Source organism: Macaca fascicularis, chromosome 1, assembly GCF_037993035.2.
Source record: "Macaca fascicularis isolate 582-1 chromosome 1, T2T-MFA8v1.1".
NCBI classification, from domain to species: Eukaryota; Metazoa; Chordata; class Mammalia; order Primates; family Cercopithecidae; genus Macaca; species Macaca fascicularis.
In genome coordinates this window covers 107,629,750-107,647,442 of record NC_088375.1, presented here as the reverse complement: position 1 = coordinate 107,647,442, position 17,693 = coordinate 107,629,750, and the positions used below count along the sequence as shown (strand labels likewise).

The following is a 17,693-nucleotide window of genomic DNA, read 5'->3' as shown; positions in this document are numbered from 1 at the left end:
ATAATGAATCTGTCATAGTGAATTCATCTTGGCTTGTGTTTGTCTTTATACCAATGCAGTCATGAAATGTTATTTTTAACAGTTTTCTATGAAGGAAAGCGCCCACAGAAGCAAAAGTGCTGAGGCCTGTGGTAGTCATAAGGCCCTAGGTAACCCATGAGGAACTCAGTCTCAGGCTTCGCACACTGCAGAGAATGATCAGAACTGGAGGGCCCATCCCTCCCCTCTCCTGGGTGTAGGACTGCACCGCCACCTGAAGCCTTCAGAGCCACGCAGCCTGGCTCAGGAAAGCTGCATCCGCACTCTTCAGTGCCAGGGTACTAAAGGTTGCAGCTTCCTATGCGAGGCGCAGAGCTCCCAGAGGAGGAGCAGGCACCACAGGCCATAAGACGAGGCCGGGGAAGAGGCGTTCATTGAGGGGGGCATCTGTGTAGGATTCTTCCTAGCTGAAAACCCTAAACTGAGCCTGGAGGGAGGAGAAGGGCTTTCTGATGCTGTGGCTCTTCCTTCCTGTGGAGGAGGACTGGAAAGGGGTCCCCTGGGGCCCTCCCCAGCCTCCCTCATTCTTCTGGACAGAGGGCTGGGCTGCTGTCCCCTGGACTCAGGGAGGACACAGGCAGGGAAGCTGGGTGCTCAGAGGACAGAGAAAGGATCTCCTTGGACAGCCCACTGAGCAATGGCCATTGGCTCACCAGGTTTCTCCTTGTCTGCTCCCTGCTCTCCTGCCACACCCTTCCTGGTATGAAGCAAGACGAGCTCCAGCAGTGAGCCCCTCCCTGACTCCCTCCCCCTAGGCACTGCCTATAATGGGGTGGGGCAAAACAGCTCCCCTCTCCTAGCTTCCTCTTCAGGCTCCACTTGGTCTGTCCCTGCTCACCACCTGGACTAGGTCCCTAGGTGTCAGGATAGCTGGAGCTGTCTCCAGGCGTGTCATCACTGGCATCCTGACCACCCAGGAGCCATACCTAGGCATCCCAGACCCCCTCTCTAAGCTCTGTCCTACCTCCTTCCCACCGTTACCCTATAGCCAACAAACCCTGCATGTTCATCCTTGGGCACACGTCTGCCCTCTTCCTGATACCCCACTCCACCCCAGGTCACATCCTCATTCTCTCACCCAGGGCACCAGCCTCCCGGCGGGGTGCTCTGTCTCCACTCCAGGACCCCTTCTCCAGGCTCCAGGTCTCCTTAAAGTCCAGGTTTTCATCATATCATCACTCTGTTCAACCTTCACCACTTCACTGCTTAGAGATGAGGCTTTCAAACATCCCTTTATTCCTAGAACCCTTCTTTAAAATAAAACCTTATGAGAAAGCCTGATATATGAAAAATACAGGGCTCTGGCAGAAATGGGGTAAGGGACCAGGAGTCTCACCCACGTGAGCCACCACTCCCTCATGAGGAAGCCCTTAAGTTGCCTCTGAAGATCCACTAGAGCTCTCGAAGTTCCTACTAGTATCCTATTATTAATGGGGCCAAAACTAAAGTGATAGTGCCTAAGGCCGTTAGGGATGCCGGGAAAGGCTGCTCTCATTTACTACTAATGTGAAGTGTGAATTGCTATTGCTGTTTTGGAAAACAATGTAGCAATAGCTATTTAAATTAAATATACATATGCCCTGCAACCCAGCAGTTTCACTCCTGGGAATCTGCCATAGAAATAAAAGCATCAGGCCAGGCGCTGTGGCTCACTCCTGTAATCCCAGCACTTTGGGAGGCCACGGGCGGATCATGAGGTCAGGAGATGGAGACCATCCTGGCTAACACCGTAAAACCCCGTCTCTACCAAAAAAAGTACAAAAAAAATTAGCCGGGCGTGGTGGTGGGCGCCTGTAGTTCCAGCTACATGGGAGGCTGAGGCAGGAGAATGGTGTGAACCTGGGGGACGGAGTTTGCAGTGAGCCGAGATTGCACCACTGCACTCCAGCCTGGGTGACAGAGCGAGACTCTGTCTAAAAAAAATAATAATAATAAAATAAATAAATAAATAAATAAAAAGAATGATTTAGATCTATCTCTATCAGTTGACTTGAAGAAATGTTCATGATAAACAAAGAAGAAATAAAAGGCAGAAAGCATACATCATTATCCCATTTTTATAATGCAATTTACATTATATAAAAATACCTCTTAGGCCGGGTGCGGTGGCTCACACCTGTAATCCCAGCACTTTGGGAGGCCAAGGTGGGCGGATCACCTGAGATCAGGAATTCAAGACCAGCCTGGCCAACATGGTGAAACCCTGTCTCTACAAAAAACACAAAAATTAGCTGGGTGTGGTGGTGGGCACCTGTAATCCCAGCTACTCGGGGGCTGAGGCAGGAGAATTGCTTGAACCTGGGAGGCGGAGGTTGCAGTGAACTGAGATCACGCCACTGCACTCCAGCCTGGGCAACAGAGTGAAACCTTGTCTCAAAACCAAAAAACAAACAACAAAAAACAACAAAAAACAAAAAAACAAAACAAAGAAAAAAACTCTTATATGTGAAACTAAATTTATGTATAGTGACATGATCATAAAGAAAGCTATGAAAGAATGTGTTATAATCTATTAACGTTGGTTATTTGAGTGTAGGGAAATAAAACAGTCCATTTCAGTGAATTCTCAATGCTCCAGTAAAAGCCCTACCTGACCTCCCAAAATTCTTCACATACCTTGAGAATTAAGATTTATAGCCCTTTGTGTAGTTAACTGCATGATCCAAAAGGATGGTAAAACTTCTCTTATCTCCAGAAGAGAGATTAAATGCTCACCACCTGTAAATCCCCAGGTTAAGCCGGTGCCTGGAAGACTAGATAGAGTACTATCTCCCTAGGGATTTACACTTCAAAAGGGCCAGGTGGATGACTCACGCCCGTAATCCCCGCATTTTGGAAGGCTGAGGCAGGCTGATTGTCTGAGGCCAGGAGTTTGAGACCAGCCTGGCCAACATGGTAAAACTCCATCTCTACCAAAAATACAAAAATTAGCTGGGCCTGGTGGTGGGCGCCCATAATCTCAGTTATTCGGAAGGCTGGGGCAGGAGAATCACTTGAACCCAGGAGGCAGAGGTTGCAGTGAGCCAAGATCATGCCACTGCATTGCAGCCTGGGCGACAGAGCAAGACTATCTCAAAAAAAAAAAAAAAGAAAGAAAGAAAGAAGAAAAGATAAAAAGAAACAGTGCCCTCTAAAAATATCACTGCCTTCAAAAGGAAGGAAACCCTGAAACCCTGTCACATGCTACAATATGGATGAGCCTTGAGGAGAAAAAGATAAATACTGTATGATTCCACTTATATGAGGTATCTAATGCAGCCAAGTTCATAGAGACAAGAAGTGGAATGGTGGTGGCCGGGGGCTGGAGAGAGGGGGAAATGAGGTGCTATTGTTTCATGGGGGTAGAGTTTCAGTTCCTTAAGATGAAAAGAGTTCTGGAGGCTGTGTTGCACAACACTGTGAATGTACTTAACATCGCTGAACTGTACACTTAGAGATGGTTAAGATGGTACATTTTATGTGATAAGTCTTTTACCACAATAAAAAATAAAAATAAATTTAAATATCACCCATAAATCACCATGTATTATATGATCCCATATATGAAAAATCATATATCTAAAAATAGATGCATACGAGGATATAATCAAACCAATCGTTATTTCATGGAGATAGGACTTCAGGTGACTTCTTTTTCTTTACATTTTAAAACATTTTTCGAATTCTTTACCATCATTAAGTTTATTGATATAATAAGAGGGGGAAGTATTTTCGTTGAGAAAAATAAATAGACAAAAAGAAGCATCGGGCCAGGCACGGTGGCTCACACCTGCAATCCCAGCACTTTGGGAGGCAGAAGCAGGCTGATTGTTTGAGGCGAGGAGTTTGAGACCAGCCCAGGCAACCTAGTGAAATTCTGTAGCCCAGGCAACATAGTGAAACTTAGTTTTAACAAAAAATTTTAAAAATTAACTGAGTGTGGCAGCACACACTTGTAGTCCCAGCTACTCGGGAAGCTGAGGCAGGAGGATCGTTTGATCCAGGAACTTGAGGTTGCAGTGACACATGATAGCATCACTGCACTCCAGTCTGGGCAACAGAGAAAGACCACATCTCAAAGAAAAAAAAATAAACCATCAATAGACAAGTTGGAAGGAAGCCACTGGCCTACAGGATGATGTCTGGAGACCCCTTTCACCTCCTCCTCCACTTTACCCTGAGCTGCATCTCCAGCCAGAATACCGACGCCTCCCCATCTCCCTGCCAGGCTGGACTACTCTCCTCATCATCCCCGCAACCCATAGCTAGATTCCTTCGACTATCTGTGATCCTCACTGAATTAAGCCACCAAATTACTTTCCCTCTTTGGGATTCCAGCACTGATGCTAGATGGATGAAGGAGAAGCCATATTATTATTGATCTTTTTAAAAGCATCAAAAACCTTGTATTAGTTTTTAAAATAAGTTTTTGGAAGTGTGAACCTCCAAAATTTGAGACAGGTCTCAGTTAATTTAGAAAGTTTATTTTGCCAGTGCCAGGCGCAGTGGCTCACGCCTGTAATCCCAGCACTTTGGGAGGCTAAGGGGGGCAGAACACGAGGTCAGCAGTTTGAGACCAGCCTGACCAACATGATGAAACCCCGTCTCTACTAAAAATACAAAACTTAGCCAGGCATGGTGGCACACACCTGTAATCCCAGCTACTCAGGAAGCTGAGACAGGAGAATTGCTTAAACCTGGGAGGCGGAGGTTGCAGTAAGCAGAGATCGCGCCACTGCACTCCAGCCTGAGAAAAAAGAGAAAGAAAGAAACTAAGAAAGAGAGAGAAAGAAAGAAACTAAGAGAGAGAGAGAGAAAGAAGAAAGAAAGAAAGAAAGAAAGAAAGAAAGAAAGAAAGAAAGAAAGAAAGAAAGAAAGAAAGAAAGAGAAAGAAAGAAAGAAAGAAAGAAAGAAAGAAAGAAAGAAAGAAAGAAAGAAAGAAAGAAAGAAAGAAAGAAAGAAAGAAAGAAAGAAAGAAAGAGAGAGAGAAAGTTTATTTTGCTAAGATTGAGGACACAGCCTCATGACAGGCCCTGATGACATGTGCCCAAGGTGGTCAGTGCATAGCTTGGTTTTACACATTTTAGGGAGACATGAGACATCAGTCAATATATTTAAAATGAACATTGGTTAGGTCTGGAAAGGTGGGACAGCTTGAAGCGAGAAGGGGGCTTCCAGGTCACAGGTAGATAAGAGACAAAGGTTGCATTCTTTTGAGTTTCTGATTAGCCTCTCCAAAGGAGGCAATCAGATATGCATTTATCTCATTGAGCAGAGGGGTGACTTTGAGCAGAATGGGAGGCAGGTTTGCCCTGAGCAGTTCCTAGCTTAATTTTTCCTTTTAGCTTAGTGATTTTGGGGTCCAAGATATATTCCTCTCACTGAAGAAACCACACATATAATAGGTAAAAGTGAGTGTCCAAGCCAAAAGAGTCTAGGAAGAGATCCCAGAGCCCTGGCCACAGGCATCCCCCTTACTCTCTTAGCTAAATAACATCCCTGGGCCTGTTAATCTACGTTCTGCCTTTGTACAAATGAGAAAAAGGTGTCTCATCCTCCAGGCAGAGGTAGCCAGGCACCAAGGTGGTGGCTTAGAAAGCTCAGCACAGGCTGAATTTCAGCCCCCACCGATTCCCCTAGCAGGAGCTTTTAGTGCAGGACACAGATTGGAGGGCTGTTCTCAGCAGCTCTGCCTAGGGTAACTCCACGGAGCACAGCCTTAACCCTATGGACTAGACCATCTCTAACATCCCACCCAGCTCTGGTATATCAGACTTCTTCAATTCCACAGCTTCACTCCTGAACAAAGCAGTCGGGCTATGTATTTCTGTGAGATACCTTATCGCAGCTACTAAATCCATTAAAACCAAGTATCTTAAGTAAACTGAAATGACTCCTGAATTGCTGTGGGCAGGCAGTTCCCTCAAGGCAGAGCATGGATCTCAACCATCATGGCAGCCCCAGCAATAAGGATAGCTCCTGCCACACAGAAGGCACTCTCTGAGGCCGGGCGCGGTGGCTCAAGCCTGTAATCCCAGCACTTTGGGAGGCCGAGACGGGCGGATCACGACGTCAGGAGTTCGAGACCATCCTGGCTAACACGGTGAAACCCCGTCTCTACTAAAAAATACAAAAAACTAGCCGGGCGAGGTGGTGGGCGCCTGTAGTCCCAGCTACTCGGGAGGCTGAGGCAGGAGAATGGCGTAAAAACCCGGGAGGCGGAGCTTGCAATGAGCTGAGATCCGGCCACTGCACTCCAGCCTGGGCGACACAGCAAGACTCCGTCTCAAAAAAAAAAAAAAAAAAAAAAAAGAAGGCACTCTCTGAGTACACATGTATTGAATAAGACAATAAATAATGACAGGATAGGTACCTTGGCCAACTAGAAACATCTCAAAATGCCACATAAAATACGAAAACCTTTTAAAAGTGCATCAGCGAAACAATTTAGTAAGAAATATTCAGAGGCCAAATCTAATAAAAACAGAAATCCAGGAAAATTAGAATAGCTTTGAAATTGGGTTTTGCCTTGAAAGCATTTGCCAATCTTGGTAAATTGAGTTTTTATTGTCATAGCCTCCCAGGGTGATAAAACAGAAGACAAAGCCCAAGATCTCTAGGCAGGAAGTTTATTGTTATCCCTTCACCCCTGCATAAAGCTGAGATTTTAAAAAGCCTCACCTAGGCTGGGTGCAGTGGCTCACAGTCTGTAATCCCAGCACTTTGGGAGGCCAAGGCAGGTGGATCAGCTAAGGTCTGGAGTTCAAGATCAGCCTGGCCAACATGAAGAAACCCCATCTCTACTGAAAATACAAAAATTAGCCAGGCACGGTGGTGGGAGCCTGTACTCCCAGGTACTGGGGAGGCTGAGGCAGGAGAATCGCTTGAATCCGGGAGGTGGAGGTTGCAGTGAGCTGAGATCACACCACTGCACTCCGGCTTGGGCAACAGAGTGAAACCCTGTCTCAAAAAAAAAAAAAAAAATACATATATATATATATATATATATATATATACACACACACACACACACACACACACACACACACACGTATATAAAACATATACAGAGCATTATTAGAGAAAAATAATCACTACCTATTACTACAAACATTTCAGAAGACATAACAATTCTGAACTTGTTTGTATCTATTATTATAGCCTCAAAACATATTTTAAAATGATAGAATTACTAAAAGAAATTTATAAAATCACAATCTTAGTGGGATATTTCAACATGTTTCTTTCAGTAATTGAGAGATCAAGCAGAAAAAAAAGAACCTCAATAAGAAAAAAGAAAACACGACTACAGAATACGCATTCTTCTGAAGCACCCATACAACTTTTATGAAAATTGACTACATGCTAGAGCAAAACAGAGAAGTCTGAACACATTTCTTAAAATTATACAATAAATCCCCTGCTATCAAAACACAATATAATTAAAACTCAGTAACAAAAGGATAACTAGGAAAAAGGCACATGTGTGAAAGTTTAAAAATACACTTCTAAGAAATATTCATGGGAAGATAAGAAATCATAATGAAAATTTGAAAAACTACACTTTGATCAATCAATAAAGATAAGAAAAGGAAACCTTAAAAATGTGGAAAACTCAGTCAGGTAAGGTGGTTCACACCTGTAATCCCAGCCCTTCGGGAGGCCGAGGCGGGCAGATCCCTTGAGGTCAGGAATTCAAGACCAGCTGGCCAACATAGTGAAACCCCGTCTCTACTAAAAGTACAAAAATTAGCAGGGTATGGTGGCAGATGCCTGTAATCCCAGCTACTCGGGAGGCTGAGGTGGGAGAATCACTCGAACCCGGGAGGTGGAGGTTGCAGTGAGCCAAGATCGCACCACTGCACTCCGGTCTGGGCAACAGAGCAAGACCCTGTCTCAAAAAAAAAAGAAAGAAAAAGAAACCAAGAACACAAAATAGATGGTAGGAATAAGAACAAACGTATCAGTAACATAAATACATATGAATGAATTAATTATTCCAGTTTAAAAAAAAGAAATCATCTGGTCAGGTTTTTTAAATCCGTATGTGCTATTTACATAAAAACAAATCTAAAGCAAAAGAATACAAAAGATTGAAAGGAGAAGAATGAAAAAATATATATCATGTAAATATAACCAAATAAAATCTGGTTAATATAGCACGTGTAGAACTAACCTATATATATATATATTGTTTAGGCTGGGCCTGGTGGCTCACACCTGTAATCCCAGCACTTTGGGAGGCCAAGGCAGGTGGATCACCTAAAGTCAGGAGTTCAAGACCAGCCTGACCAACATGGCAAAACCCCGTCTCTACTAAAAATACAAAAATTAGCTGGGCGTAGTGGTGCATGCCTGTAGTCCCAGCTACTCGGGAGGCTGAGACTAGAGAATAGCTTGAACCCAGGAGAAGGCAGTTGCAGTGAGCCAAGATCATGACACTGCACTCTAGCCTGGGTGACAAAGCGAGACTCTGTCTCAAAAAAAGAAGAAGAAGAAAAAAAAAAATATATATATATATATATATATATATATATATAGTTTAGTAACTCTAGCTGGTTGCATATTATGTACATTTATAAGACAATATAAAACTTATTGGGTAACTAAAATAGTACTTAGATGAAGTGTATAGTCTTAAAGTTATATATTAGAAAAGACAAAAGTCTAAAAATAAATGAATCGGGCCAGGCATGGTGACTCACACCTGTAATTCCAGCACTTTGGGAGGCTGAGGCGGGAGGATCACCTGAGGTCAGGAGTTCTAGACCAGTGTGGCCAACATGGCGAAACCCCATCTCTACCAAAAATAGATAAATTAGCCAGGTGTGGTGGCGCATGCCTGTAATCTCAGCTACTCAGGAGGCTGAAGTAGGAGAAGCTCAAACCTGGGAGGTGGAGGCTGCAGTGAGCAGAGATCGTGCCACTGCACTCCAGTCTGGGGACAGAGTAAGACTCCATCTCAAAAAGAGAGAGAGAGATCAGCCTGGGCAACATGGCAAAATCTCGTCTCTATTGGAGAAGGAGGAGGAGGAGGAGGAGGAGGAGGAGGAGGAGGAGGAGGAGAAGGAGGAGGAGGAGAAGGAGGAGGAGGAGGAGGAGGAAAGAAGGAGAGAAGGGAAGGAAGGAAGGAAGGAAGAAAGGAAGGAAGGAAGGAAGGAAGGAAGGAAGGAAGGAAGGAAGGAAGGAAGGAAGGAAGGAAGTTAGTTCTCCCTATTCTTGGTTTTCTGAGATTTTTCTTCCCCCAGCACAGCACAGCAGTTCTACAGAGAGGCGACCAGACTGCTTATTTATGTGGACCTCCAGTAACCCCGAGCAGTGTTTTCCAGCCAAAAGAGGTTTCAAACCTCCCTGGATGGACCTCACAGAGGAAGAGATAAGCCACCATCTTTGCTGTTTGGCTGCTTTAGCCACTGGGCTTTGAGGAGTCTGAGGCAACTGGGGGCTGGAGCGGACCTGCAGCATACCACAGCTGCTCTACAAAACGTAGCCAGATTGCTTTTTTAAGCAGGTCCCTGATCCTATTACTCCTTGCTGGGCAGGAGGTTAATAAGTTGGTCTGCAGCTACCTCTGCCATTGTTTTCCAGCAGGCAGCAGTTCCAAATCTCCTTCAACCTGCCCAGGTCATTGTGCACAAGGGATAGAAGGATGGCGCTGTCAGAGGTGTGGAGTCCAAATAGGAAAAAGGAGTCAGGCTGGTGGGACCAGTGGAAAGCAAAAAGAGAAAACAGACAAGCTCTAAGTGGGCCTTTCTTCATGATCCGGGACTCATAGCCCTCATGTACAAATAACTCACCATCTTCCTGTGCCCAACTGATACAGGATTTTGCTTCTTAATTCAGCTAAATCCAGGTTCTTGTGTTACAACCAAGAAACATTAGCCATATGGACACATTGAAGGATGAGGAGGGTGAAATTTATTGAGCAAAAGGAAAGCTCTCAGCAAATAGAGGGGTCCTGCAAACAGGTTTCCACCTCACAATTGAATACCAGGGCTCCCACATACGCGCTGAAGAGTCAGCCTCCTTCCCTTGCATAAGGTATGAATTCCCGGTGGCTCCACCCCAACCTTTCAGTGTGCATGCGGGCCCTTAGTCTGAGCCACTCCACACTGATTTATTTCCCTTACTGTGCATGTGTTAAGGGATGGATTTTTTCGTCATGCACATGTTTAGGCAAGCCCCTGTGCACAATAACCTGGTCAGGTTGGAAGTTCTCCAAGGACCCTTCCCTATCTGCCTAGACATTTGGCTGTCTCCTGCCTCTATCACAACTATCACCAGACCCTCAGCTGATAGAAATTGGAAGTTAGCTCACTGCAACCTTGGCATTGTCAGTACCGCTGTGCCGATGTAACCATCAGTACACAGCAAAGAGCTATCCTATAAAATCCCCAGCAAGCCTTTGTTTCCTTGCAGTCAGCTCCTCTCTTGCTGACTCTGCTGGTGGTTCTTTTACAACATATTCATACTTCTGTAACAAATCTGCCTTTCTTTTCATACAACCATCTTGGTAAATTATTTTGCTGTCTACACAATACCAGCCCCAGAGAGTTGTTGCTCATCTGTGACATTTTAATTGCCCGTAGGGGGACTCTTTCTCTTTATGGGGAATGCTCTTCCCTCTTTCTCTTTCCCAACTGGGGACCTTTGGTGGACAGCATCTAAGCATGAAAACAACTATAGGTCTCCGGCTGGAGCCACACTTTGGTGGAACTAAATGGTGTCCATGTGGAAGTGTCTTACGGTGAGAGGCCTAAGTTTATGTTATCTTTTTGGTCTCTCCAACAGCTGGCTTCTAGTATCCCTCTGGCAATTGATGGCAACTAGCCGGGGCCACTCTCCAGTGTTGCCTGAAGGCCAGAGGGTGAATGGGGCTGGCCACCTTGCCCAGAAGGGAAGAAGGCTCTCTCCTGTATTTTCTGGTTGGAAGTTCCTAATACCTATGTGTGATGCAACTGGCCATGGAAGCTCGTTCAGAGCAAATTCACACACGCTTTGGGTGACTCAGACCCTCTCTTTCTTACTCTAAATTCTCCTGTGGAGTCAGCCAGGCATCCTGTCCCAGATGTTGCTAAATCAGGTGATCTCAGACAGCCTTGGGACAATGAGTGTTCCCCTACCTGCCCCCTCTGCTGGGCTAGCACAGGCAGAGCTCTCCCTTCACCTGTTTTCCTTGTACCTGGATTGGCCTTATATGGGATGGCCAATGCAGGTACAAGGAAGCAGCCAAGCAGCCTTTTCTAATAGGTGGGACGCCCCTTTAGAAAGTACGCCCCCAAGTCCCTCAGCAGACACAGTGGAACCCTTTTTCATCTCGGCGGGACACCCTGAGAGAACGTGTATGCCCCCCAAAGAGTCCTGCCCCCAAGCACATGTTTCCCAGGCCCACCATGGGACAAACCCCATTTGCTCCTTCAGACTCACCTCTAGGCTGCATCCTAAAGTATTGGGGCAAATTCAACCCCCAAACTCTCAAAAAAGAAACATCTGGGTTTTCTTGTGTAATACAGCATGGCCGCTATGCAGGAAATCCTCAAATTAACCTCTTCAGTCTTTTATAATTGAGAGCAGAATAAGGACAACAGGACTAAAAAGAGAAAGAAAAATGCAGAGACAAGAGGCAGACTCAACTGCTGGCTGCTTCACAAGCCCTCAGCCCCCTCCATGTTTCACCTTAAAAGCACTCGTCCAAGTAATTGCCATCGGTGCAGAAGGCCAGGTCGATAAAAGACCAAGTGCCCCAATAAAATAAATGGGAAAAAGCCCTGTATGGCTCGGCCCCTCTGCCACAAGCTCAGCCAGTGGAAACAGGACTGCCCTGGAAGCCAAAGGGCTCCTGGGAAGGAATCTTAACCCCTGATGGCCGTGAGCTAAAGGGGCTCTCTTCTCCAGCTGAAAAGATCTCACCTTAACTGGTGAGTTGTGAAGGGGGAAAAATTTGTCCCAAACCATGTAGGCCTAGGGTGCTAAGGCTCCCCCTAATGGGAAATAAACAAGGGTGGTAGGGTGCTGCCACTACACCATGCAGTGGCTAAAAGGCTCACGCCTGTAATCCCAACACTTTGGGAGGCCGAGGCAGGCAGATCACTTGAAGTCAGGAATTTAAGACCAGCCTGGCCAACATGGCGAAACCCTGTCTCTACTAAAAATACAAAAATTAGCCAGGGATGGTGACGGGCACCTGTAATCCCAGCTACCTGGGAAGCTGAGGCAGGAAAATCACTTGAACCCAGCAGGTTGGAGGTTGCAATGAGCTGTGATCAGGCCACTGCACTGCAGCCTGGGTGACAAAATGAGAATCCATCTAAAAAAAAAAATTTCATATATTATATATATATTAAAAATATATACCTCAATAAAATTGTTTAAAAATTTTTAAAGACATACAAATGGCCAAGAAGTATATGAAAAAATGTTCAGCATCACTAATCATCAGAAAAATGCAAATCTAAACAATAATGAGATATCTCATCTCAGTTAAAATGGGGTATCAACAAATTGTCTATTATCAAAAGGACGGAAAATAACAGATGCTGGCAAGGATGTGCAGAAGGGAGAACACGAGTCTATTCTTGGTGGGAATGTAAATTAGTACAGCCACAATGGAGAACAGTATGGAGGTTCCTCAATAAAGTGAAAATAGATCTGTCATACGACTCAGCAATCCCACTGCTGGTAACATATCAAAAGGAAAGAAAATCAGTATATCAAAGGGATATCTACATCCTCATGTTTATTACAGCACTATTTACAATAGTCAAGATATGGAATCAGCCTAAGTGTCCATTAATGGATGAATGAATAAAGGAAATGCAGTATATATACACGATGGGATACTAGTCATTCACAAAAAAAGAATGAAGTCATCTCACTTGCAGCATGATACAGAAATACAAACATCAAATGTTCTCCCTCATATCTGCGAGCTAAAAAAGTAAATCTCATAAAGGCAGAGAGTAGGATGGTGATTCCCACACACTGGGAAGGGTAGAGGAGAGGGGAGGACGAAGAGAAGTTGGTTAATAGGTACAAAGATACAGTTAAACAGAAGGAGTCAGTTCCAGTGTTCCATAATACAGCAAGGGAACTTTAGTTAACAAGAATTTATAACAAATTTCAAAACAGCTAGAAAAAAAGATATGGAATGTTCCCAACACAAAGAAATGGTAAATGCTTGAGGTGATGGATACCTAATTACTCTGATTTGATCATTACATATTGTGTACTTGTTTCAAAATACCACATGTACCCCATAAATATGTACAACTATTAGGCATCAATAAAAAATCATGTTGCACATGAAAAACATAGAAGAGATTAGCTGAGAGTCTAGCATCTTTTAAACATCTGAATAGGAAATATTTGCCATCTAGTGTCTCTAAGGGTGGCCACCTATGAAACTTCATCTACATAATAAGAACTTTGGTCTCCACAATCCTTTATCTTAACCCAGACCCTCCTTTCTATTGATTCCAGGTCTTCAGGTAATAATTTAACTTTTTCAATCAATTGCCAATCAGAAATTCTTTGAATTCACGTATGACCTGTAAGTCTTCACTTTGAGATGTCCTATCTTTCCAGACCAAATCAGTGTATACCTTAATGTGTTGATGTCTGCCTGTAACTTCTGTCACCCTAAAATGTATAAAATCAAGCTATAACCCAACCACCTTGGTCACATGGTCTCAGGACCTCCTAAACTTGTGTCATGGGTCATGGTCTTCACATGTGGCTCAGAATAAATCTCTTTAAATATTTTATAAGCCAGGCATGGTGGCTCATGCCTGTAATCCCAGCACTTTGGGAGGCTGAGGTGAAAGGATTGCTTGAGCCCAAGAGTTCAAGACTAGCCTGGACAACACAGTGAGATCTCATCTCTTTTTAAAAATAATAATAATTAAAAATAAAATATTTAAAAAAATGTTACAGAGGTTGGCCTTTCCATAAACAAAAAAATATGGCATTTGCAACAATGTCAATAAATTGTACAATTAAGTACATGCATGCTGAAAATGATAACATGTTATTCAAAGATATTTTAAAAATCTAGATGAGGCAGGGTGGCTCACACCTGCAAGCCCAACACTTTGGGAGGTTGAGGTGTGAGCATCACTTGAGCCCAGGATTTTGAGACCAGCCTGGGCAACATAGTGAGACCTCATCGCTACAAAAAAATTAGGCAGGCATGGTGACACACACCTATAGTCCCAGCAACTCAGGAGGCTGAGGTGGGAGGATTGCTTGACCCTGGGAGGTGGAAGTTGCAGTGAGCCAAGATTACACCACTGTACTCCAGCATGGGAAACAGAGCAAGACCCTGTCTCAAAAAAAAAAGGAAAAAGTAAATTAATACCTTCCTAATTTTCAATCCTTAAAGAGAGTAAAAAAACAAGCCACAAACTAGATGACAATTGCAACATATATAAGGACAAGAGAAAAAATCTTGACCAGAAACTTACGGCCAATAAATATATGGCTCATGCCTATAATCCCAGCACTTTGGGAGGCCAAGGCAGGCGAATCATGAGGTCGGGAGATTGAGACTATCCTGGCAAACACAGTGAAACCCTATCTTTACTTAAAAAAAAAAAAGTGCTCAGAATCATCAGTAATCCGGGAAATACAAATTTTAAAAATCGGTTAATATTTCATACTAGGCACCAAAAAAAATTAGCCCAACAAAAAATAAGGATATGGAGTAAATGGAACATGCAAAGCTGGTATGAGTGCAAATTAATACAATAACTTTGAAAAACAAGGTGGCATTTTCTAGTAGAACTGAAAGTGTGAGTACTCTACACACCAGCAACTCCACACATAGGTACAAACCTCCAGCAATTCCACACATAGGTACGAACCTCTGGCACGAATCCTGGGAGATATCTACAGAAATGGTCACAGAAGCACTGTTTGTAATGGGAAAAATAGAAATAACCCAAAATGATAATCAGCAATGGCCAGGATAAATAATGTAGTCATATGATGAACTCTTGCATAGCAGTGAAATCTAGCAAACTAGAGCAACTTGGATAAATCTCAAACATAATGTTGAGTGAAAAACAGCCAATAACAGAACAATGCACATTATATTATTCCATTTACATAAAACTCACAATAATGTAAACCCATATATTGTTTGGAGATGAAAATACGTGTAGTAAAAATTATTAAGAAAGGAAATGACAAATAGTATTACCAGATAGCAGTTCCACTGAGAGGGAAGAAAATGGGATAGGGAAGACAAGTTAGGGAATTAGAAGGTAATGGTAACTTTCACTTGTTAAACTGGGTGGGTTTTGTGTCATTGTTCTTGTATCTTAGATGTAGTCTATAAACAGTTTTATATATTCCCAATATCTAATTAAAACATTTAAGAGAAAAAGATAAGGAAGAAATGGTTAAAGAATATCATGAGACAGGCACTAACGAGCTGGCCTGGAATCAGGAGAACTCAGCTCTGCTCACAGTTCCCTCTTAACTTACAGTCTGACCTGGGTAGAGGCAATGGCTTCCCTGTAGCTCACTCTTCTCACTTGTCCAGTGGGGTTAATAATATATACTATACAAGCTGAGCACATTGGCTCACATGGCTCACACCTTAATCCCAGCACTTTGGGAGGCCAAGTAGGGAGGATCACTTGAGGTCAGGAATTCAAGCCCAGCTTGAGCAAAACAGCAAGACCTCATCTCTACAAAAAATAAATTAGCTAGACATGTTGGTGCACACCTGTAGTCCTAGCTACTCGGGAGGCTGAGGTGAGAGGAACACTGGAGCCCAGGAATTGGAGGCTGCAGTGAGCTATGCACTCTATCCTGGGCAACAGAGAGAAACAGTCTCTATTAAAATAAAATAATACATACTATACATAAATCTTCTGAAGATGACCAGACGCAATGGCTATGACAGGCACCTCATGAAAACGAAGTTGCTATACAAGTGTGGTCTTATACAAAGATGGTGGCATTATTCTTGACAATTTCCTATTTGCTTGGCAAAAAACAGAGAGCCACTTCCTGTAACTCAGTCCTAAACCCCCTTACCTGGGGCCCGCCCCAGCTTACAGAGATGGTCTGTGGTGCTGCTGTTGCAGCTTCACCGGCGTTAGGGTGGTTAGATTGTAGGATTAATGTCAGTAATGGGCTGACCTCAGCTGAAGGAAGTGGAGAGATGTAGAGCCACTCCCACTGCTCAACCTTCAGAAAAGTAAAGTGACCTCTCACGAAGCCCTCAGCTCACATCCTAACTTTTCCCCATCCTATAAGCCCACACCATACTCAACAGTGAGCTAAAAGGATTCAATTCCAACTTTAAGTTGGTTGGAGCAATAAAATGTCCAGTCTGTGCACCTCTCCACACCCAATTCCACCATTTGACTGCTGCACCTACCATATGCCATTGTAAATACTGCTTCCCTCCCCTCCCCTGCCAAAAAAAAAAAAAAAACTTAAAAATTATACCCCTAAAGATTTGCTGTTTGTTTTGTTTTTTGTCTTATTCTTGAAATCCATGTTCCCGTTCCCCTCCACCACTGTGGAGAAGCAGAAGCGAAAGGACACGCCTGTTTACTTAGCAGGTGGACCGTGCACCTGTGTTGATTCCCCTGCACCGGTGGCCTGCCCACCCACCAGAGCTCCCCAGGAACGCCCGGCGGACTGCCTTGCCTGAGCATCCCCTCCCCGCAGCAGCGGGCTTCCTCTTCCCTCTCCGCAGGCAGCATTTATTTGTACGAAGGTCTTCCAGCCTTGCAGAAGAGTTGCAGGTGGGGGAGGGGAGGCGCAGGGTTCAGGTTCAGATTCCATTTGTCTTTACAAAGGGACTGCCTTTCCCTCATGGACTTACTTGTGGTAGGTGTGTCGATTGTGAAGCTAAGTTGCTTAATTCTAGGGCTGATTGCCGGGAGCCAAAGGATCACCTACCCTGACGTTCCCGGGGCGCCCTATTCTGTCTTCCTCTTCTAAGGACTCGGTGACTGCCAGGCCACAGACCTACGGCAGGCCCCTGCCAGAGGCTCAAGAAAACCAACCCGACTGTCCCCGCTGCCTGCTGCTCTCTGCTCACAGGAGGGCGCTCGCTCCGAGCCCCAAGTTGTCCGCCACTGGAAGATAGGCGGCGAGGAACTGGAAGAAAGGGGGAGGAAAGGGGCGTAGGGCGGGAACCTAGCGGGGCGCGGGAGGGGTTGGGGAGTGCGTACTTTTCCAGAGGGAGCTGAATAGAGCCAAGGCTTGGGCACGGCTGTGCAGAGGGGGAATTCGGTCCCCGGTCTCTTGCAGCCAACAGCGCGACTTCTCCCTGCAGGACAGGGGAGGCAATAGAGAAGGAGGGGCTCCAAGAAGGTGCGGCTCCCAGCTGTTTACCAATCCCCACCCAGTGGATTCAGAAGACAACTTAATTCCACAAAGTTGGACCCCCAAGGGAAGAGGGGGAGGTGAGAGGGACGGAAGGATGTGGTCTCCATCTAAAGTCAAGATCTCTTCCCCAGGAGCTAGAGGTGGACTTGCCCAGCTCGGACTAGGCCTAGAGAGGCTGAATGATGTGGCATCATCCGGAAACAGCATTTACCCTCCTTACCCTCTTCCCTCCTGCCTGAAAACACTAATGCAGACGATGGACAGTAATTCAATTAGTCATCTTCTCTGATGGGGCTGAGATCCAGGCTGGGATCCCGTGGAAG

General features: G+C 44.7%; 1 protein-coding gene across 1 annotated transcript in view; it reads right to left on the bottom strand.

Moving 5' to 3' along the window:
• S100A7 (S100 calcium binding protein A7) overlaps positions 1 to 17,033 on the bottom strand; it is a 73,873-nt gene extending 56,840 nt beyond the window's left edge. The window contains exon 1 of the mRNA XM_065545746.2: positions 16,862 to 17,033. The gene's annotated coding sequence lies outside the window, so the exon portion shown is untranslated. The remainder of the gene's footprint in view (positions 1 to 16,861) is intronic.
• Between the last annotated feature and the right edge of the window lie 660 nt (positions 17,034 to 17,693).